Genomic DNA, 23,055 nt, shown 5'->3' with positions numbered 1-23,055 from the left:
CTGAGAAAATTTGTCACCTAACACGTGCAATTTGTACCCTTAATTTTCGTTGCTAAGACAATTCATCATAACTACATTTCGATTACTATGTTGAGCGTTGTTGTTTTAAAAAGCTTTAAAATCCATTGCAAATCAATTGTAATCAATTATTTCTCATTTTTGTTGATTAAGACCATTAATTTTCATTCTAATCAATTTTTTTCCGTTTTATTGTTCCGACTTTCGAAGAGAACAAAATATTTATGCTCGGTGTGGTTTTTTATTCGGTCAATTTTCGTCGATCAAAATAATAAATTTAAACAAAAAAAATTATACCCCAATGAAGATATTGACCTCTTGAGTTCAAATTATAAAAGATGTTTTACCTCCGATTGTTTTTCGTAAAGTTCTGGGGGTTTGAAAACTGCCAAATTGGCAATGTTCTGGACTAAATTATGCGCGCTTTGAAGAGTTTATTCATAATGCTGAGAGGTTAACGCGAATTATGGATACAATCCAGTTTGAATTGAGGCTCATGTGTTGTATTAATTTCGTACGGTTCAAATTTTTTCACTTTGATATTGTCCAAAACTTATATTCCTTTGAATGTCGCGATATAGAGGGGGGAGGGGGTATAACCGAGATGACCCCGAAGGTGTTCTAATTGGTATCGACAATGACTCATATCCTGACATCTGTCAAATCAAAACGAAAAGAGTTGATGACCAATGGTCAGATTGGAACAGTTTTGAAGAAGACAACAGCACAGATTGGTACGAGGCACGAGAAAGAAATTGTTTGACCAAATTGTCACATGGGGGCTTACAAACATGCTTGGCAGGTTCGAAGCAGATTCAGTACTTGAGATGGTTTAAGTGGGTGAAAACTAAAATAAAAAATTTTTTCCAGGCTCAAACTTTTTGTGAAGATGTTTCGGGACAATTGTTTCATAATTTTGGTTCCGATTTGGTTCCCGGATTCCCATTTTGGTCCGAACAAATATTGTTCCTAATGCGACATATGATGTCCAATGAATCAGCCAGCGAAAACAAACTAAACGATTTCTGGATTGGCTACAGAAGCGGAACTAATCACATCAACGAACTCGAAGTATATGACATAAGAGGCGAACGTGCAAAAAAAATTGAAGAGTTTTGGAACACCGATTACGGAATCGGAGACGTATGTATAGTTATTCTTGGAAGGCAGTCAAACTATGAATACGATCCAATGTTGAAAGTGGTTCAAGATCTTTTATGCAATTATCAGCGAAATTTTGTGTGTTTCATAAATAACTTGACCATTACAGTAGTCGAAAACATGAACCCCGACTAATGAAGCTTTTGCAAAATTGTTTCTCAAAAACAAAATTGACTATTTTGTCATTTTATTGTCAGTCTCCATTTAATGAAGAGAAATAGATTATTAAACATTGAAAATAGATAAGAATTTGTTATATTTTTATGTGTTCGACAAAATATTTTCTTTTTAAAAAAATTTTGAGCTAATTCTTCATTTGTTTATGAAATTTTCTCAGGCAGAACTACTCAAATTTTGTACATTCATTTCGTTAGACTTCTCCAATTTTCCCATAATGTAATAAAAAGTAATTCACGGAGCTGAAAAAGGTAATTCATGATAATTTACATTTAGTAATAAATTTGTCGGTGGATTGCGCGGACTTGGAATGGGGGGGGGGGGGGGTTGGATTGTGGGAGCATGGAATGTGGCGTGTGTATTGGGGGTTCGTAGTCTGGGAGGGAATGGTCTTGAATTGAATACAAACCATTCTAATTGGTTATGATAGTTCAGCAAGTTAACTAATTAATGATAGTTCTGCAAGTTTCTTATCAATGCTTCAACGTAATATATAATATCGAGCATTAAACGATTTATAGTGAATTTGAAATTAGCAAAAAAAAACGTATTTATCAATTTCCAACAAATTTGAGAGTCAGCCGATGGCGACCTGAAAATCAAATTATTTTAACAAGATTTAAAATATAAACACATAATTTTTTTTCGCTTATGGAATTTGGATGAAGCAGAGATGAGCAACGAATGAAAACTACTCGCAAAAACCGAACAAGCTTATGAACAAGTTTTATGAATATTGACGTATTATGAACAACTATGAACGTACGCAAAGTTGTCGCCATCATTTTTAATTTATCAATTCTTTCAAGATCCGACAATTATTTTAAGGTCTGACTGATTATCTCGCAACAATGGCTCACAACATATTTCACAAATTCAAGTAAATAATTAGAATACAGCTTACATAAATTCATCGCTTCAAGGTAGTCATGCATTTGAAATAGTCTGTCCACCTTATAATCTGAAAAAACTCTGTTGAGGTTGTCAAATGATGTAGTTTTTAGGCTTAAGTTAAAAAAGTTAAAGTTTTGCGGCAATAATTATCGTACAACTTTTTATAAACTATACAGAAATGATTTTGCTGCTATAATTCCAAAAAATAATTACGACTTTTAAAAAATCACTAAACAACAAATTTACAAAAAATGGAAACACCCAAAACGTTGTTATTTTTGAAATGAGTGAAGTAAAATGTTTAGATCCGGGTGGATAATATTTACAGTTTTTTAATCACCGTTAAAAATTTAAACACTATTTCGGTTATTGTTATTTGTGGCTAGTTGGTTTACCATGTCTTTTTTTCTCACTTATATAAGGCGTTTACTTCGCAGCAAACGTAAGATCAATTCTTACAAATCGAAGAAAAAGACAAGAAAGTTAAGTTTGAAATTGATCTCTTATGATGAATTCATTTATCTGCAGCTAAATTGTTGGCAAATCTGCAAGCAATGCATGATACTGAAATCTTTGGCATTTCAGGTTTTTGCCTAGAAAGCGTTTTCTGTTGCAAGTTAGTCAAAAAATTGTAAGCATTAATTTCATATTAATTTTTGTTTGGCTCTTATACTGTTCATACGTTTTTATCTTAGAAGAAAAATGTTTTTCATGTAATTTTCACACTTTTTTAAAAAGGCATAACAGCTAATAACGGGGTTGAAACATAATCTTGTTTCGAGTTTTTTGTTTGTTTTTCTCTGAACTTGCGCTACAAAAGCATCTAAGACACTTTTTTGTCGAATTAGAAAGAGAGCGAGCACAATTTTGTGGTCTATTACAAAAACCAACTTGGCATCGTAAACTAATTTAAAAAGCGTTCTGAATTTTAATCAAAAGTGATAATAAGCATCAACATAACATAGCAAGAATAACGAAATCAAAGCTAATGATTGCTTTTGACTTTTTTATCCGAAGTCTAAACAAAATCAAAGAATTATATAAAATAACGCATACGAAGTTATAATCAGTTTTCTAGTTCAGTGTTGTTGGCGATTTCTTTGTCTTTTTTTGTTATAACCAAACAATTTTTTTCTAATCAGTTGGTTGCTAAATTCTTCGCAACTTTTCTTTAATCATTCTGTTGCTCAGGAAATTATATTTCTCGGAAAACTTCGCTGTTGTGTCAGTGCATTTACCAAACAGTACGCTTTTGAAATTATATCAGAATTTTATAATAATAGATCAAAAATTTTGTGTTTACAGGTATTTTTTGGTTATTAACGCTTTGAGAAGAACCGTTAAAAATATTCAACTCGTTACTAATTTGCTGACTCATAGAAAAACTAATAATTATCTACGAAATTTGGCAACCTCTTTTCATAAACCCATAAAATGTAGAAACTTGATTTTCTGAACGGGATTTTTTCAATTGAAATGAAAAGAAACAGAGCCATTATTTTTTGATACTCTCTATCAGATATTAACATAATGTTAAATGGTTTTTAAAATGTTTTCTAATTTTCATCTTGAAACAGGGGCGGATATAGGGGGGGCGGGGGGGGGGGGCGGACGTTCTTCTCAGGGATTCGACCCCCTGCCGACCCAAAGGTTCCCCCCTTTGATACTTTTTCAGAAATCCATTTTTGGCCGACCGACCCTAAAATTTTTCAATATATACTAACTCTGAGGGGGAGCGCGCGCCAAAAAAAAACGCGATTTTTTTTTGTCAAAATTTTTCAAAAAGTGCCCAAAAACGGCTTTTTTGACTGTTTTTTCAAAAATTTGCTTGCGGCGCAGAAAATTTTGCCAAAATAGGGGCAAAACAGTGCTTTGGGAGAGCTCAAAAAATCAATTTGGTCGACCTAAAAAAAAGGTCGTCAAAATTTTGGAAATTTTTTTGAAAATCCCCCCCCCCCCCCCTCGAGAAAATCCTAGATCCGCCCCTGCCTTGAAATCAAAACATTAGTTTTTAAATTTAAACCTATGGACCTCTTTTTTGAAAACGAAAAAGCGTTGAATTGAGAAAATTACCATGAAATATTTTAGAAAACATGGATATTAGACTGTATTTTATTTTTTTTGGAGATAATTCGGCACTTTTTCGTAATTTTTATTAAATGTATTAACTTATGTGATGGGTACCATAATTGAGTCATTTTGGTAGGGAAATTATTTTCGTGATAACAAATGAAACGATTGAAATGAAAGCTCTTTTTGAAGAGATTATAAATTTGACTTTCGTCCAAAAAGAGAAAAAATTTTGATTGACTAACGAGCTCTGATGTAGAAAAAAACATTAGAAAATACGAAAAAAACTTAAAATACAGAGTTTATGTATTTCTCATTTTTCATTCGGATAAGCTTTCTTCTTTTATTTTCCTAGATTCTGCATACTTGTATTACATGGCTTTCACTACTTTGCGTCCGTTCAACTTAGCCTATGGAAGTGTGGTAATTGAGTCTAAAATTGTCGTTTTAATTAAGTTTTGATATCAAAAAAATGATTGAAAATACCTAAAAGAAAAAAGTTTTTAGAGAAATTTTGACTAATATGAATAATTTGGTTTTTAGCCAAAATTGCGATTAGAACAATGGGGTAAGAAGAACGGGTGATAGCATCTTTTGCTATTTTAAAAAGTTCTCTATGCCTTCTTACAAGAGTGGTAATTTACCGTTATAAGTTTTGTCAAACTCTTGAATGATAACAGGAATTACCCTTCCAATTGGGCAACCTTAAGACTTAATTAGGTTTTAAAGCGTACAACGTAAAGACAGTCTGAATGCCAAAATTGGAAATTTTTAAATTTTTTGAAACCAAAATATTGCGGCATCTCTTTTACAACCCAACCCCCTTCGAAAAGAACTGCAGGATCTACTGGTTGGTGCAGACAATGATTTCCTGAGAGTTTTGCCCTAATCTACCTCTCCCCTAATGCAGCCCCGGTGACCATATTTGCCCCACTTTTCTGAGTCGTTGACAGATTGTTTTATTAAAAGAGCTTGCTGATAAGCTTTTGAATTTTTGCAGAAATATATTTGTTATATTCTAAGAAAAATTTTAAAAAATTGACAGTATTGGTTAATAAAAGTATTTTTCAGGCGCATTTTATGGCAGTATGATTAATTTGAAAAATATCTTAATATGAGAAGCAGTCTCGTAGCTACTGTGTCTGAACTGTACTAAGCCCGCACTCACTAATAAACGTTATTAATCGATTATATACTAATTTTGAAGGTTGTTTTTATAAAATTCTAAAACAAGCAAATTTAATCAATTACTATTTCAATTTAATTTGTAAGGTGACCAATTCAATTTTTTGATCGATTGGAATTGTTTCTAATATTTTTCTTTGAGAAATTTTTTGAACTTTTTCTGAATGATAATTGATTATAATCAATCATTACGATGCCAAACTGTGCATTTTGTGAATTGCAAACGCCTTCCGCAACTGGCCGAAAACAAAATTTTTGCGGAGTACCCAATACTGCTATTTTTCTTTCATTTCCTTTGCTGTTTTGGATTCCACGGACAAATCGATAAAACACTGTATTGCTGAAAATTGCTCCAAAAACAGGCAAACTTACGGAATCCTCAACAAAAATAGTGGAATCCGGAACAGTTTGTGGAATCTATAAACAAATGAAAATATATGTGTTTAATAAATCTAAGCTGTCGCAGAATCCGCAACTGTAAATGGAAGCCGCAAATTGTTCGCGGAATCCGCAAAATTTAAGCAGAATCCGAATAAATTTGCGGAATCTGCTTACAATTCCGGAATCCGGAACAACTACCTATATTCGCTAGTTGCGGAGTCCGCAACAAAATTAATGTGCATACAGAATTTGCATCACAGGTATTTTTACGCGGATTTAACGTAGATTTTGTAAGTGGAATCAATTTTCATTTCGGAACATGTTTACAGACTTTTCGCTGGAATCCAGGAAGATACAGACACCAAATTGTGCGCTTATCCAGTGCAAATTTACACTATTAAGTTTATCCAGTGCAAAATTATATTCATCTCAATGTCATTTTTTCTTTCAATGTATAGACTGTCTATAGACGTTGTTCTTAGGTAAACATTTGAAACATCATTCAGCAGTTTTCAGATCAGTTCAAAAAACAATCAAAAGTAAGCAGAGTAACTTAGTTTCATGAACAAATGCGTGAGTTGTTTTTTAGAAACCCCTGGAATCTTTCCAAGAACATAAATCATCTCGATTAAATTTTGTTTTGAGTAAAAGTGTTGAGTTAGGATGAACCTATCACCGACAAAACATCTCCTTTCCAGGGAATTTTTCTCTGACAACAAAATTATACGCCAAAAATGTTTTTTTACCGATAGTTTTTTGGAAAAAAACTTAAAACTGATTACCATCGACTTACTATAATATTTTTTGCAAAAAAATGTTATCAATTATAATCTTTCACAATCTGCTTTCTTTTTTGAAAAATGTTGTTAAAAAAGTGGATTTCAAGTCTTTTAAGTATTATTCAACTTTAGCACGTACCATGAAAAATAAACTCGGGTAGTCAGATTAGTTTTGTGTGTTGTTATGCATGTTTATCTGGTTTGTTGAATCAATCGAAAAAATGGCCAATCCGGATTTCGTACCCAAAACTTTTTTTTGCAGTAGAAAAAAATACATGTACCAAAAAGCTTTTAGGTTTACAAATTGTATTTGAGCAGTTTTTACTAAACTTATTCAGCTTTTTTGTTGCCATTTTAATGGTTCAACTGAGATTAAATGTTTTCAGGGCTATAGATTTTTCGTAACTTGTTTTAAACTACAACTAAGAAGCCCCTTTTCATAGCATGAAAAGGAGTGAATCCCTGTTTTGTGGGAACCCATTTGTATCCTTTTTTCCAAGTTTACCATAACTTTTCTGCAATTTTTTTGGCAAATCTTTTATAGCTTTTAGTGTGTCATAAATTGAAAATTAATTTGAAATAAGCTGGTAAACAAACATTTCATTTTGAATCAGAAAATTCAAAGTTGACATAAAAATGATGAGCAACTTTGAAACGTTGAAAATTAACTCTTTCAACTGCAAGTTCTTTCATAATATGAGACTTTTATAGCTTGTACTGTTCAAAAAACATTTTTTTCGGAGTTGTTTGAACCAAATTTACTGTTTATGGAGGTCAATTTGGTGGGCAATAATTGCAAAATGACTCTGTGGAGTGTATAATTTTTTTGGTTCGATAGATTTTCACGATCATTGTGAAAAGAAAAGCAACTATTATTTTGACTATGCAATGCTCAATTGATGAATTGCAAAAATTTTACTTTTTTGGATCCTAAACTATAGAAGGATTTGATGACCTTTTTTCCCTTACAAAAAACAATGGTTCCAGTCTTAAGTCGGAAACGTTCTCCTGCAAAAACGTTGTCCCAAAACAGGTTTATAAAAAGAGCAATATTGTTTTTATCAGGGAAAAATCCTGAATATTTTGACAGCTCTTCCATTAGTCTTGAAAAAGTTTTGTTAACAAAAAAAATCATATAATAAATATTTAGAGTTTAGTCTGCTTTTCATCTAAATAATAACCAGTATCAAATAGTATTTGTTACAATTTAAGTCTTGAAAATTTTGTGATAATTAAAAATCGTATTTTTTCCATACTAAGCAAATCATTTTCTTTTTTTTTTCATAAGCAGAAAATTCTACCCCAAAATGTATCCATTTTCGCAAAACTGTATGGAAAATGTATGACTAGCATTTTTCATCAATCCGGGCAAATTCAAAGAATAAAAAATCACATTTTTCTTTTTACTGAACTGTATCTAGGCTCAATTTCCAGCTACCACACTCTGGGTACTATCAGGTCAGCTACGGGGAATCTACAAGGTGAGCACTTTACAAAAAATTGAAATTTAGCTGTTTTGCTTCTGCAATTTCTACGACCAATGTCAAAATAATCAAGGCTATAAGCATTGTCATTTGTACGCTCGATGTTCTTTCTCTGTTATGAACGTGGTGGAATCATCTTCAAAGCAATAAATTGTTCATCATAAGATTCAGCGTTACCCAATTTTAGCCCTCTAAATGTTCTGATATCATATTCAGTGTCACGTGTTCAAAGAGAGATTAATTTCGAAACCACGGAATTTTCACGACCAAAATAAACCAATAATTTTCTGAGTTTTCTGAAATCAGCATTATTCTGAAACCATTCTGACTTTTTCGCGGTCCACTCAATACGACATCGTGTTGTAATAATGACCACAATTGAACCAATTTGACAAAATTATATGACCAAAATCTTCGCATTTCGTTCTAGCGAAGTTCAAAAAAAATCGAGGAAGCGAATAAAAATTTGGAGAATTTTTCCAATAAACTTTGTCAAACCCGCAAAAGCCCGAAATTTTGTGGTTTGGAAACACAGCCCAATTTGACGGCGACATTTTGTTCGATTTTAACATATGATCGAAAAAGTCAAAACCAAAATTGCCCACGTATAAACCCTCTAATTGTTAGTACCCGCACTATGATAAAGGCTATTGTCGTACGGTCGATGGTCCATACAACCTTCCAGGTCAAACTTAATTTTTAAAGAAAATTTGATGCAAGATGGAAAAGGTCAAAATACGAGCTGTTCGGCTCTTCACGGAGAACCGCTGCTTCGCCAATTCTTAAGAACTACATGCGTTTTTGGTCATTTTTCTGGTCTGGGTAATGTTGCCTCACTCCTCAAGCAACGAGCACGGGTCATCGTGAGCCTCGAACACATTACCTTTCGAATGAGAAATGAGAAATGAGAAATGAGAAATGAGAACGTTAACCGCTTCACCAGCGCTCCGCGGTGTGTTTAAGTTATTATAGCGCGCCACAATGCTGAAAAAAAACACACTTCGAGTTCCATCTTGGAACCAATAACACAATAACAAAAAACTTTAAAATAGTTTCGATAACTGTTTTTAACCGATAATGGTTTTCAGTTTTTCCTCAACATAGTTTTTCGAATGATTATTTTCAAGCCAAGAAAAATTAAGTTAAATTATTTAAAGTTGTTCACGGGTCATTTTAATTTTCGGTTTTCAAAGTCGAGAAAATGTCAGTGCTCGACTAAAAAAGAACAGTCGAGACAGGGGATTGGCTCGAGTACAAAATCGAAATATACCGAGAGCAGGTTCTAAAATATCAAAAATCAGTTCTGCAGGGTCAAAACACATCCAAAATTCGTCGAGCACGGTCTAAATATATTCGAGCACGGTCGAAACCAACCTCAAGAACGGTTGAAAATTAATCGGAGTCAAATGTCACCGTTGCTATGTCCACGGTAAATCGCAGTCAAAAACAAAAAGTTTTTTTTCGATTGTCAACATACTCGTTAACGTTTTTGACTCAAAATGAAAACCAGAGTAGTAACTACATGACAAAAAGGTTCAAAAATAGTGCATCTCTAGAATCACAGTTTAGTTTTATTTCACCCAATAATTTCATTCTGATAAAAGAAGCTTTCTGAGATATTACATAAAAGCATAAATTATTACCTTTAAGTTTGAATAATTAATGATAATATAAAGTCGAAACGTGCCCGTATTAAGCCAAGACGGTCGAAACGTATCTCACTTGGGTCGACCTCGGTAGAGCACAATGTTTTCGGTCGACCTCGGTCAAAACATACCTCTTGCTTGAGTCAGCTCAATCTAAACATACCCAAATTCTACCCAGATGTCGAAACATACCAAATTTTGGTCGAGACGCTCGAAATATACAGTGAGCACCTCGACACGGGTTCTAAGAGAAATAAGGTAAATTAAATTTTGAAAATCAGGTTTTTTTTCAGGAATTCAGACTACAGCTACAATGAACAAGGGAATTACGGATCTGAGAAAATTGATGGACGGTTGAACAGATAAAAAATCACCTGTCATAATCGAAAATTGCAACTTTTAGAGCCAAAAAAAAACCAAAATATAAACATAGAAAGCCAAAACTAGAATGTTTGAACGTCCTGATTTTAACGACAAAACTATTTACTGGCAGATCAAAAAAAACTATTGAAAAGTTTTTAAGTTAATCGACAAAAAATGCAGTAAACTCAAAAGTAACCGACAGAGTTTACGAAAGCTTAGTTTTCTTGAGGGTAGATACCGCGGAGGTTTTTTCAAAACTATATATTATAATTGTTAATCTTCTGCACTTATCTGTTCAAATTACCTGCGATTACGACTATCTTGCATTGTTCGAGTTAACAGAAACCAGAGAGAAGAATTTTCAATAAGATTATTTTAATGATAACTTTTATACATAAACTTTATTTTCTAAAATAGTTTATGAGTGTTTTTTTTCCAATCTCCGAAAAAAAAATCACCAAAAAACCTAATCGGAAATATGGGATGTGAAAAAAACTGTATTTTTTGAGAATCGAAGAATTATTATTTTGATAGACAAGTCAAGGTCATTTTGAAAACAACAGCTCAAAGTTCGCAATTTTTGCTATGAAAATCATATTTAATTGCCTAATCAAAACGCTCAAAAAATTTTCATTAAGGAGAAATTCGATTTTTTGGATTGACTATCGAGCCATCGTGTATTGATTTCATGTTGTTTTTTGCAGATATCAGCAACAAAAACAAAGATTGCCCGTGTAGCATAATTTCTTCCTTAATAAATGAAGAAATTCTAAAATCAGTAAACTTTTTAAATCAAAATTGTGGTGTTTTTCCTAGCTTTCCGTTGTTCTTAAGAAAAAAAATTGAATTATGTTGAAAACCTGCAAGATTGAAAATCTTATAAAATTAAAGTAGACTTGAATCGGGTAACATCAATTTTGAGTTGAGTGTAACAAGTTGAGTGACATTGCGGGCAATAGAAAAGCTGAGAAAAAAAAACGGCTGTTTGCGCTGCTGCTCTCCAAGTAAGTTTTGAAGCTAGGTGAAAATTAAGTTTTTCCCAGTGAGCAAATAATAAACGCAGTCCAAAAAACAACTCGACTCGGAGCTAGCTCCTTCAACTAAGACTGTCTCGTGAGTAAAGGACTTTACTACTATTATTCTCGATAGGGATGGAACTTAGCCATGGTCGAACCCAACCACTTGTATAACTATCACTGAGTCTCGGTGCTTAAGTGTTTCAATGGGGCCGTCACCCAATAAAACGGCATGTTGTTTTTCGCATTTTTTTGAGCTAACAATCTTAAAGTAATCTCTCAAGGACAGCACATGAAACTTACAACTGGAAACCTGCGCTCACCGCGTCCAACTTCCTCCTGTTCTGTCTTATCTGCGTCCAACTTCCTCGTGAATATTACATAAAATAGGGTTAACGCAACTGTCATGAAGCAAATTTTCCGGTCACGGTCCAAGTTCTACATGGAAGTAGAATATAACAAAGCTTTACAGCGGAATGCCGCTTTTTGGAAGTTTTTTGAATGAAGGGAAAATTTTTTGTTCTGCTCAGTTTCAGTTTTGTGGCAGTCGGCTAAAACATTTTATATTTTTTACCCAATGTTGGAGCGTAAAAAAAATTAGCAAAATGGTATAGCTCAAAGTGAGGAAGAAGTATTGAGATTGTTTAATCAAAATTATTAAACGAAAGGTCCAAAATAAAGTATACTATAGACCTACAGGAGGGAGGCTAAACCTTACCCCTCCTGGACCACTATATCCGGTGCTATGAACTGAGTGTATGAAATACATTACGCGTTATAATTTGAATCAAACCCGTCGGTTGGACCGACTATTTTTAGTTTTTGGCAAACCGCCCCTACAAAGAATTTACTCAAAAACTTGGACAGAGAAACATTGGTTTCGTCGACACCCAAAATCTTCAAATGAACAAAAACCATCCGTTCAGTCTGGAAGGTGTTAATAGTTTTCTTACTGGAAATAGAATAAAGGACCTAAAACACGTGATAAACCGAGAAGTACTCGTAAGATACGTATAAAAACTGGTAAATAGGGTCATCATGTACTCTCATCCCAAGTATTTAACATTGAACCTTTATAACATGTGGATGACGTTTGAACACTTTTGGACGTTTAGGCTCAAAAATGCACAACATTTTCAGGACTAACACCGGAAAGTGGCCTACTGCCAATCCCTAGCCTCATCAAAAGGGATTCGATCACATTACTTCTAATTGAAGGAAAACTTATCCATTGGGGGAACAAAGCGGAAAATTAAAAGATATATAACTTGTGAGTTGCTACGTCGAATGAGTGGGTTGAATAAGAGTGATATTAGACGAACATTGGGTCAACTTTAGCTATGACGTTCAGACTATTACATGCAAATTTACTAGATTTAAGAAATACAGTCCTGAAAGAAACTGGCAATATTAGAATTGCAAAGTAAGTTCACCTCAAAACGGACGGGAGACACCTCGGTAGGATATTTGTAGATGACTTTTTGGCCCAAAAGAACTCTGAAAGGACGATTTTTTTTATTTTGGTAGAACTGCAAAAATTGGTCACATCTGTTTGTGGAATTACCAAAGAACTCTCGCTCCCGGATTTCATCAAATTGGTTACAACGCAATACGAACTATCTGCGTTGAGTTTTAGATCGATATTTGCCTGCATTTGAATAAATTGAACAGCAAATCAATTATAATTGAGTTTGGTTTTCAGTCTTCAGAAGTATTTAAAAAATATTGAACTATGATTGACTAACCGTGAATTTTATTGCTTCTTTGTTTCATAGCAATGTGTTTCATTTTAAATTGATCATAATCTTTTTATAGGCAATAACAATGTACTCAAATGTAAAATAACCGAACATCATCCATAAAAACTTAGTTTTAGGACCTATCGTTTGAAATACCTATCCTTATCAGAAATTTTTTCCCTTTTTTGGACCTATTGATTGAGTATCGCTATAGATATTTCTACTTTTTGCTATTAGCTAATAGACCGTTTCTGTTAACCTGACCTCTTTTTACATGAAAAAACGCCATTGTGAGTCGAAACCGTTGCAGGAGGAGGACATGATGGAACTGATATTCGTCAAACTTATACTTGAAGCTATTCAGGTTAGTATATCGTTTCTAAAATTACAGTTTTTTGTTGGGGGTGTTTTTTGTCGAATAGCAGACATGGTTTCAAAAACCAAAATTGCATACGCTAAACTAAACATTGTAATTTTTTTGAAGTGATTTGTTTGCAACGCGTCATAAAGAGATCTGGTCTAAATCAAAAGAAAGTTTGTCTTACCCCTGAAGTGAGAAGATAGAAAAAAAGTTAAATTAAATGCTTTTGCCCAGTATAAATTTTATCTTTTCGCAAAGTGTATTGAAAATTGAAGTGTTCCTTTTGGGCCTCATTTTTGTCAAAATCAACGACTGAGTGACAAAATAAGTCAAAGTCAAAAAACAAATTGTAACTGCGACCAGAAAAGAACTATTTTTTTCACACTAGCAATTCAATAAAAAAGTTTTTTCTTCTAATTTAAAAATTCAAGCTTAAAACTTCAAATTGGAAAACGTGTGATTTGAATAACTTGTAATACTATTTATCAAGACAAGAAAAAAACCAAAACAAAAATAATCATATTTTTATAGTTTATTATTATGTTGTAAAATATCACATTATATTAAAATGAACATGGCTGCTCGTGTCAGGGTAAAGCTCTGAACATTCCCCCTACCCTCAAATATCTGAGGAAAAAATCATTTTTTTTGTGAAATTCAAAAAATATATATTTTAAAAATTCAAAAAAAAAGTTTGTCATTTTGTATATTTTCTAAATCCGTAAATTCCGAGTTATGGAATAAAAGTTGATCGGAGAACGTTGTTCAGTCTAAAAATCCAAATGTACCGTTGAAAATGCCCCCAAAAATTTCTGAATTATTAAAATTTTTCTTTTTTTTTTCAATTTGTTCTTGCTTAAAAATGACCGAAGCCTCGACCTGAGGTTGGATGTTGTATGTCTCTATTGGACAAAACTTAGAAAAAAAATCTATACCAATTTAATTTGGTCTTGATGGTCGCGCCTTTACATTTAATGCTGTCGTTTGCGGAGTTTCTGGAACTCGCGCCGATCCAACTTTTTTTATGAGTTGTCGTGGAATTCCAAAAATTTGTTCACATCTGTCTGGAATTACCATAAAGCGGTCACGCTTTTCTTATAACAAATTGCGGACCACGCTCCCGTTTCATATCAAAATGGTTATGACGCATTACTGAAATAGCGTTCACTTCATTTTTTGCTTTGCAGCTCCCTATTTTGATCGCCACAATTCTGATAAACACTTACTGTTTGGCGATAGTTGCGAACAAGCGAGATTTGCAGACTCTGGACTACTTTCTGGTATCTTTCCAATCACTGACAGATTTGGTATTCTCTGGCTATTTTGGTCTGTTTTTCTTCGTCTACGATATGTATTTGGTAGTCAACACAAGTTGTATGATGCTTACTGATACCATCCATTTGCGTCGTGCAGTGTTTAGATGGTATAAATAAGAGACTACATGCATGCCCGAAAGACCGAATGAAAATTGACATTACCCGGCAACGAATGAAAACGCTGTATTAGATTAATTTTGAATGTTTGTCGAACCAATTTTTTTCTGCAATTTTCAAATTCTGATTGGCCAACTTAATTTTTGATTAATCGTTCCTTCGGGCATGAGGGATTCTCCCAAAGTTGAAAACCATCATCAGAAATCTATTAGCGTAAAAACCCTAACAAGAACGTAAGTATCCAGAAAATTCCTGGTCGGAATCCAGGAACGCTTTGAAGTTCTGGCAGGGCTTATCAAAAACCATGCCAGAGAAAGTATAAAAAAAGTTTTTTGAAAAATTTTTCGAGAAAAATAAATACTCTAAGCTGGTGAAAGATAAGTTTCAGGGCGAAGTATTTATTACAATCAGAAATATACTTACTTCGGAACTCAAAATCCTCTCACGCATTTATACCAACGCAAATCCCAAACTTCTTGAAATATCACAACAATTGTAAACTTGATTTTGTTGATCTAAAATTTATCGTACTTCAAGGTTACTATCGCCAGCTCTTTTCTCGCAATCAATGATTTTCACTCCAATTATGATTTTTCCGGGTACTTCAAGCACTGCCTCTCTTCCTAAAGAACATTTCAACAGAAAGAAGAATAAAAGCAGATGATAATTTCTTAGCTCAAAGTTTTATGGAAGCCTGCATTGTTTATTTGCAGCATTGATTGCTCTCGGAAAACAACTTCGCGGGGGCACCTTTCTAGAACTCTTTTTTGCATGAAAACACTTTAATATCCACTGGAAAATAACATGATTATGAAATACCGTGTCTGAAGTTTCCATAATAAAATATGTTCTCAATCGTTTTAACGTATTTAGAACTCAATAAGCAAAATCAATTTTTCCACTTGCTTAAGTCGTCCTATTGACAGTTGCATTTGTATTAATGAAAATGAAAATCCCATTAAACTCTTCTACGAATCTAGCACACTGCAGAAATTATGTATTACAAAATTACATTTTTGAGAGCGCCGATTCAAATGGTCACCGTCGGGCTACGAGCATGTTTGCAGGTGTCAATTAAGAACAACTTGGCAGTTCAAAATCCCAATTTTTCTCCGATTGGACCCTAGGGTTTCAATCATGTGGATCAAAACCAGAGAGACAGACAATGACTTTTCTAATTTGATTTTTTACTAGGAAAAAAAACTAGTTACTCATCAAAAAAAAATTGAAACCAGTACAGAAATCACTACCATGCGAGGTAAGGACTCTAAATTTTCCAAAAAAAACTGTTTATTGTCTCAGTAGTTGCTGGGCTTTGTATTATCATTAACACTAAAATATAGTCTAGTTTTACAATCTTAATGAAGAGAAGTTTTACTCGCTCACCTACACGTTTTTGTCAATTTTGTTCATTAAAGATCGTGATCGTAAAATTCTAATCCTTGTGTCACTTGATAGATACTTGCTAATTTGTTTTGAAGTCATTAAATTATTTACATCTAACTTGTATGTTTTTTTCCTATGACTTTCGTTAGTTTCTTGTAAAAAAAAAACTGTGTGTCTTAGTCAGTGTTCCATATTGATAAATTGATTGGTTATATATGTATTTAGTTTTTATACACTCTTATGTACAAAAACAATTTTCCCATTTCGGATGTGTTACGTGAAACTCCAATTGCCATCAATTCGAGTTCCTAAATATCTAACATCACTTTCAATTTTCAACGCTTTTGCTCGAAATTTGATGCGTGGTTTCGAATTTAATCGCTAAACTTAAATTAATTGCTGCCGTAAATGTTTTCATGTTCTCTTCTTTGTCACCAAAGCACTGGAAAAAACACTAAAAATAGGAAGCGCTGGTGAAATATTTTAATAATACAGTTCATAATATTGGCAATTCTAGGTGTCATTTTTATCCTAAAAAAAGTATTTTACGAAAACTAGAAGCGATTTTTTTAGTGTGCATGCTCTTTAGAGGCTTTAAAGCTGCCTGAAGTCATACTGCCTATTTTTTTTGCAGTCTGAAACAATTCAAACTCAACAAGTTTTGTAATGTTTGGCAGGTAATTTTTTAAAATTGAAAAAAAAATTCAGAAACAAAATATTGAAGCACTTGAAGTATTTGCTTGATAATTTATTAAATATTCTCCAGACCCAACAAAAAAAAATAGAATTGAAAAACTCAATTTCATTGATTGGGAATTTTTGGCAATAAAAGCTAACACAATAAAACAGCTAAAACTGCAAAATTTTCATTTAATTGTGCCAACAAATTACAAAACTTTGAAAGTTGAGAAAAAAAAGACGACAAAAAGCTGATCATTCTGTTTGGAAAACTTAACCCGCTTCATGATCAAATACCAAAAGCTTCAAGAGTCTTCTGGAAAAACCAGCTGAAGCGCATAGCCAACGATATCCGTTCACTTTCCATACGGCTGCTGCGTCTCGTGCGAGACGATTTGTCGTTTCATCGGTCGTTTCTGTTGCAGGTGCAGACTCCAGTTTTTGTTAGGCTCATCGGTCACTATGCTTGGATCTGTTGAATGGCAATTTTACTTGAGAACAACCGCAAGAAAGAAATGTCCTAACCATGCTTCCCACGGAAAGGGCGGTTCTGATGATGGTTTTGACCCGTATGGTGCTCGTACGCTTTTCGGAATACGGTTAAGCCGCTGGCTGCGCCATAAAACAGCGCCTAAGACTTTCTAGAAAAAACATTTAAAAAAACAGAACTCTTAATGGGTAATAATATTAATAGAATCGTTTCAAACGTATTTTGACAAGTTTTATCTTTCATCGAGCGTATGAAACATTAGAATGAAACAACACGCACTGATAAAGCTGGTTTCGGATCGATATTCATTAATTTTAAATCGACTTTAAATTGATCTAAATCGAAAAACAATGTATGTATTACGACCTTGAATGGATTTTAAATCGATTTAAATCGATCTTTTCTGAAAATTTTGGATCATTTAAATGTCTAAAAATCTATATAAACCGATTTGGATGAATTTTCCGACTCACTAAAATCCATCCGAATCTCACTTAAACCCATTTGAAATCAATTTAAATCGATCTTTCTTGTTAGTTTTGGATCGGTTTTAAAATTTTCAATCGTTTTAGATTGAAAATTTTCAATCGTGTCTTAAAATTGTCTCTTCGTGCTTTTTTTATACTAAAATCGATTTGAATTTAATCAAAAGACTTTTTTAAAAATCATTTTGATCAAAACACTAATATTGATCTTAATCCATTTTTGTCAGTGCCAGAAGAGTGATACAATTAGATTGGTCCGTATATGACTTGATATGCTATGAGGAGACTGATGATTAAGTAGATTAATTATGAGGTAACATTTTCTAGCACCTAAATGACTATGCTGGTAAACAAGGCATGGAAGAATTTCAAAAAATAAAAGTAGCAGTCAAAGCGTTAAGTTTCGTCTCTTATTTCGAAGTCTAAATCATTGTCTGATTTGAAGTTATATATTAGCTCATAGTCAAGATTCGACTTTTCATCCGAAATTACTTTATACCACCCATCACATAATCATCGATAACTTTCAAAAGTTTTAGAAAAAAAACTGTACGCCAAACAGACCAGTTTCAGATTATTTGGTTATTAATCGAACATTTTTAAAGCAATCAACTTCTGCAATTGTAAGTCAATATAGAAAAAAAATAAAATGATGAGACTATGTGAAATGACTGTTATCAGATTTGTTATTGCTTTGATCATAATTACTGGTGATAATAAGAGCTAATTACAAAAAATGCTGAACCGAGCTTCCAAATAATTGGCAAAATGATAGTGATGATTATGATAACGATGATGATGATGATGATGATGACGATGATAATAACAGTAGGGCATACTTACTGTAAGTTTTCACAGAATGTTTCAAGAGTTTCAACTACTTGGTTTTCAACTGTCTTCAAAAGCGATACTGTGAATGACTTGTTGTATCCTTCAATGAAGACAATTTGTGATTTCATCAGCGATCCAAGGTAAGATTCATCATTGCTGAAAAAAAGTTAAAGTGTTCTAATTAAGATCTTCAAGACTAGAACCAATTTGCGGGTTGAATCTTACAGACATAAAATCTTTTTAAACTTTTTCATGTTCAAATTTTTTTTTAATTAATACTTTGATTTAAAATATTAATTCTGGTAGATAAAACTGACTCTCTCTAAAAAAAGCCTCGCAGATTTTATACCGGTTTTAAGCCGATTGTATTAAACCGATTTTTTGTTTAGTTTCTCTTCAAAAAAATCTATTGAAAAAATATAAACAAACTTCCGAGAAAAAGCTTTGTGAACAAACTTTTTTTCTAAGTTCAGGTATCCTTATACTAATGAAGGCATATGGGATGACATGTACGGTACCAATGAAGTCTCTCCATTGCGGTCTCTCTGGCAAAGAGTCCGAATTTATTGGAAAGTTCTGAAATACATCCCCGATTATTTCTCGTTCTGGTCGCAAACATTTGTAATTGCAGCGCTGGCATTGGAAAGATATATTCTGATTGTCCATAACTATGACGCCAAAACCATTTTGAGTACCAAAAGAAGACGAGTGTTTTATGCGTTTACCGTAGCAGCAAGTCTATTAGTGCCGACTCTATATCTCCTTGACTACTTCATCGCCAAATTTCATTTACAACTGCTGGTTTGGCAAAAAACGGATAGTGACTATGGTCAGATTACAATCAGCCAATGGTATCAAGAAGTATGTACGCTTTCTGGTATAGTTTTACAAAAAAAAGAATCAATCAAAGAATGTATTTAATCATGTTATGCAACAAGGATTTTTTCAGTTTGAAGGCAAGCATTTTTGGTTGCGGTTGATTTTTTCAAGTAACGATGTCATGTTTTTTTTTCAGCCATTCGCGAAATGAATATCACAATAAGGAAAAGTTTCGTTGCCAAACTTTGAAGAAAAACTGAGTTTTTGATCTTCTTTTGGAATTTGAGCGAGCTATGGAGTAAGGTAATAAATACGGTAAAACGAACTCTGGCTCAAATTTCCAAAAAAGCTCAAAAACTCAGTTTTCCTTCAAAGTTTGGCAACGAAACCTTCCTAACTTTGATATTCATTTCGCCAATGGCTGAAAAATACGGATGACATCATAATAAAGACAGGTAAAATCAAACAAAAATGAAAATGCGCTTTCTATGACTAAAAAAAATCGAAACGGACATCTTTCGACTCAAAAGCTGAAAAACGACCTCGATCGACAGTTTTGGTCAATTCATGACTCAAGCAGCTCAGCCCGGGCTCCTCTCATGGTTTATTTTAAAAAAATTTTAAGGCAAATTTTTGTCGGTTGCAAAAGAACAACATCAGAAAACGCAGCGGGGTTTCAACGGGTTGAAAAAGAAGTTGCAACTTTTAAGCGATGGAATGAATAACAAAACTCGAACTTTTTATGAAAAACTTCCAAAAAAGTGTCTAGAAACGGCTTGTTTTCTTTTCAAAAATTTGCCAACGGCGCATCAATTTTGGTCAAATTATCTTTTCTTGTGTTTTTTTTCGTTCGGCGTTCAGAGTATCAGTTTAATGAATTTTCTTTAAATCAATTCCCCCTCACGAAAAATTTAAATCCACCCCTGCTCGTTGTACGATGTAGCAAAAAATTAAAAAATATACTGTGAGGGGGAATTATCAGCTAAGCCCCATAAGTATAACTGAATTACATGGAGCAAAAAAGCTTTTGCTAAAAATGTTATTAATATTCAATTGAAATTAGTTCAAATTCTTTGAATAAAAAAACAAACTGAAATTTTTATTCGTCATTTGATGAAACTAAGAAAAAAAGAGGTTGTCAATTTGTACCATTAGGCTGGGTGGAATATAAATCTACCTTAAACACTTACAAAACAACTCGTATCGTGGCGAAACTCTGAATGTTCCGAATGCATTTCAAGCTCTATCGAGTATTCCTAATGTTCGCTTTACAAAACGGATGAAATGTCAAAACCATGAAAATTAAAAAAAGAGAGAATTTTTTGAAAGGCATCCACAACACGCTACATTAAGCAGAAAGCGATATATATATTTCGCATATTTTAAAGTAGTGAATAGACCAAGTAACAGCCCTCACTCTAATTTGGAACGATTATTAAGAGGAAACAGCTCTCCGCTTATTGCGCGTTAATTGCAATCTTTAAACCCCATAACTTTACAAAAAAGATCACAGGTGAAATTTCCTTTTTATTTAATGAGCTCAAAGCAACAATAATTTTCGAATGACAAACAAAATCATCTTGTCAAAAATTGCTAGTTTATTGTTTTCTCTGCCGGGAAAAAAAACGTTTTGTAAAAACGCCCGCTTAAAAATGCGTTGGATAAGCAGAGTGTAAGGTGATGTTTAATTTTGCAGTTACTTAATTTAGTTTACGTGTTTGAAAACTAGCGAAATTCCAGAAGAAAAGGTGGATGAAGCAAACTGCCAACAATTAAAGCCCGATAAGAAAAAAATCTGAAAAACCATATTTTTAAGGTTTTTCACCCGGAGAACAGCTTATCTGCACTGGAGTGTAAAGGATTTTATTCGACAATATCGGAGTTCCGAGACGAAAAAATCCAATTATAATTGATTATGAATGTAAAAGTTAAACCTTTTTTACAATAATTTTCAATCAAAATGGTACTAATTTTTTTTCAATTTAGTAGATTTTGCACTTTCTCTACTTTAAAACAAATGTTTCCGCAATGGGATGTTTAAAGCCTCTATTTATAGCTATAACAAAGCATAAAAGTCGATGGGTAGCTGAAATCGCTATTTCAAGATAGAGAACTCGTTTATGCATTTTTTTAATGTTTACACAAATTGTACCCGGATGTTGTTCAAAGTAGTCGAATCATATTCGAGCACAAACTCGAACATAGAATTAAGGTGCGGCTGAAACGTAGTCAAAGAAAAATTTGAGTACAATGTGTGCTCGGAACATAGACAAACACAAAATGTAGTCAAAACGTGACCTCTCACAGTCTCAAAACATAGTCGAACTCAAGAAATGGGCTACATTTTACCTTAAACACAGTCCGAGAAGCAATTTTTTGAAAAACAGGTAACTAGTAATGAAGTTTTCGTCTGCTAAGGCCTACTCAGATTTTCGACAGATCCAAATTGAAAAACCGGAATCATAAAAAAATTAAGTCAGAAAAACATTCAGTTTGTTATAGTAGTTGGAGGTGAAAAACATCAAAGTTGATCAGTCTTTGAAATGCATGAATTTTACAGACTCTGAAAAAATTTGTTCGAAACATAACCAGTTTTGGCCGAAGTGGTCGAAACATAGCACGCTTGGGTCGAAAATATTCAAACACAATTTTTAATGGGCGGTGGAGTCGGTCGAAACCTAGCCAGTTCTCGTCGGGTTGTTCAAATCATAGCTCAGATGGGTCGAAAACAGTCGAACACTATTTCAATTCGATCGAGTCTGTCGAAAAACAGCCAATTTGAGTCAAATGGGTGGAAAAAGCACGCTTGGGTCGCACACAAATTTCATTCGGTGGTGGAGTCGGTCGAAACATAGCAAGTTCTGGTCTGGTTATTCGAAACCTAGCTCAGATGGGTCGAAAACAGTCGAACACTATTTCAATTTTGTCGAGTCTGTCGAAAAACAACCAATTTGAGTCGAGTCGGTCAAAAATAGCACGCTTGGGTCGAACACAGTCAAACACGATTTTCATTCGGTGGTGGAGTTTTTCAAAACATAGCTCAGATGGGTCGAAAACAGTCGAATACGTTTTTAATTTGGTCGAGTCTGTCGAAAGACAGCCATCTTGGGTCGAGTCGGTCGAAACATAGCACATTTGGGTCGAACATAAATTTCATTCGGTGGTCGATTCGGTCAAAACATAGACAGTTCTGGTCGAGTTGCTCGAAACAGTGCTCAGATGGGTCAAAAACAGTCGAACACGTTTTAATTTGGTCGAGTCTGCAACCAAAACAAATGCTAAATTGGGTCATTTTTTTCAACACATAACACTCTTGGGTCAAACACAGTCGAACAAGTCAGTCAAAACACAGCCAGTTTAGGTCGAGTTGGTCGAAACATAGCACATTTGGGTCGAACACAAATTTCATTCGGTGGTGGATTCGGTCAAAACACAGCCAGTTTGGGTCGAGTTGGTCGAAACATAGCTTATTTGGGTCGAACACAGTCGGATAAGTTGGTCAACACACAGCCAGTTCGAGTCGAGTCCGTCAAAAAATAGCTAGCATGGGTCGAAAACAATCAAGCAGGTTTTTAATTTGGTCGAGTTTGTCAAAAAACAGCCAATTTGGGTCGATTAGTTCAACACATAGCTCGCATGGGTCGAACACAGTCGAACAA

The 23,055-nt window shown here is 33.7% G+C and overlaps 1 long non-coding RNA gene across 1 annotated transcript; it reads left to right on the top strand.

Annotated features, from left to right (window-relative positions):
- The first annotated feature begins 3,391 nt into the window (after positions 1–3,391).
- On the top strand, positions 3,392–10,155 carry LOC134843629 (uncharacterized). The gene is made up of 4 exons (XR_010162606.1): positions 3,392–3,494; positions 4,676–4,743; positions 8,100–8,146; positions 10,089–10,155. It is a non-coding gene; the product is annotated as an uncharacterized LOC134843629 (long non-coding RNA).
- Positions 10,156–23,055: the final 12,900 nt, after the last annotated feature.

The sequence above is a fragment of the Symsagittifera roscoffensis genome, chromosome 4 (assembly GCF_963678635.1).
Source record: "Symsagittifera roscoffensis chromosome 4, txSymRosc1.1, whole genome shotgun sequence".
Taxonomy (NCBI): domain Eukaryota; kingdom Metazoa; phylum Xenacoelomorpha; order Acoela; family Convolutidae; genus Symsagittifera; species Symsagittifera roscoffensis.
Note: the sequence above shows the minus strand (reverse complement) of the source record. Positions and strands in the feature narration are given on the sequence as shown.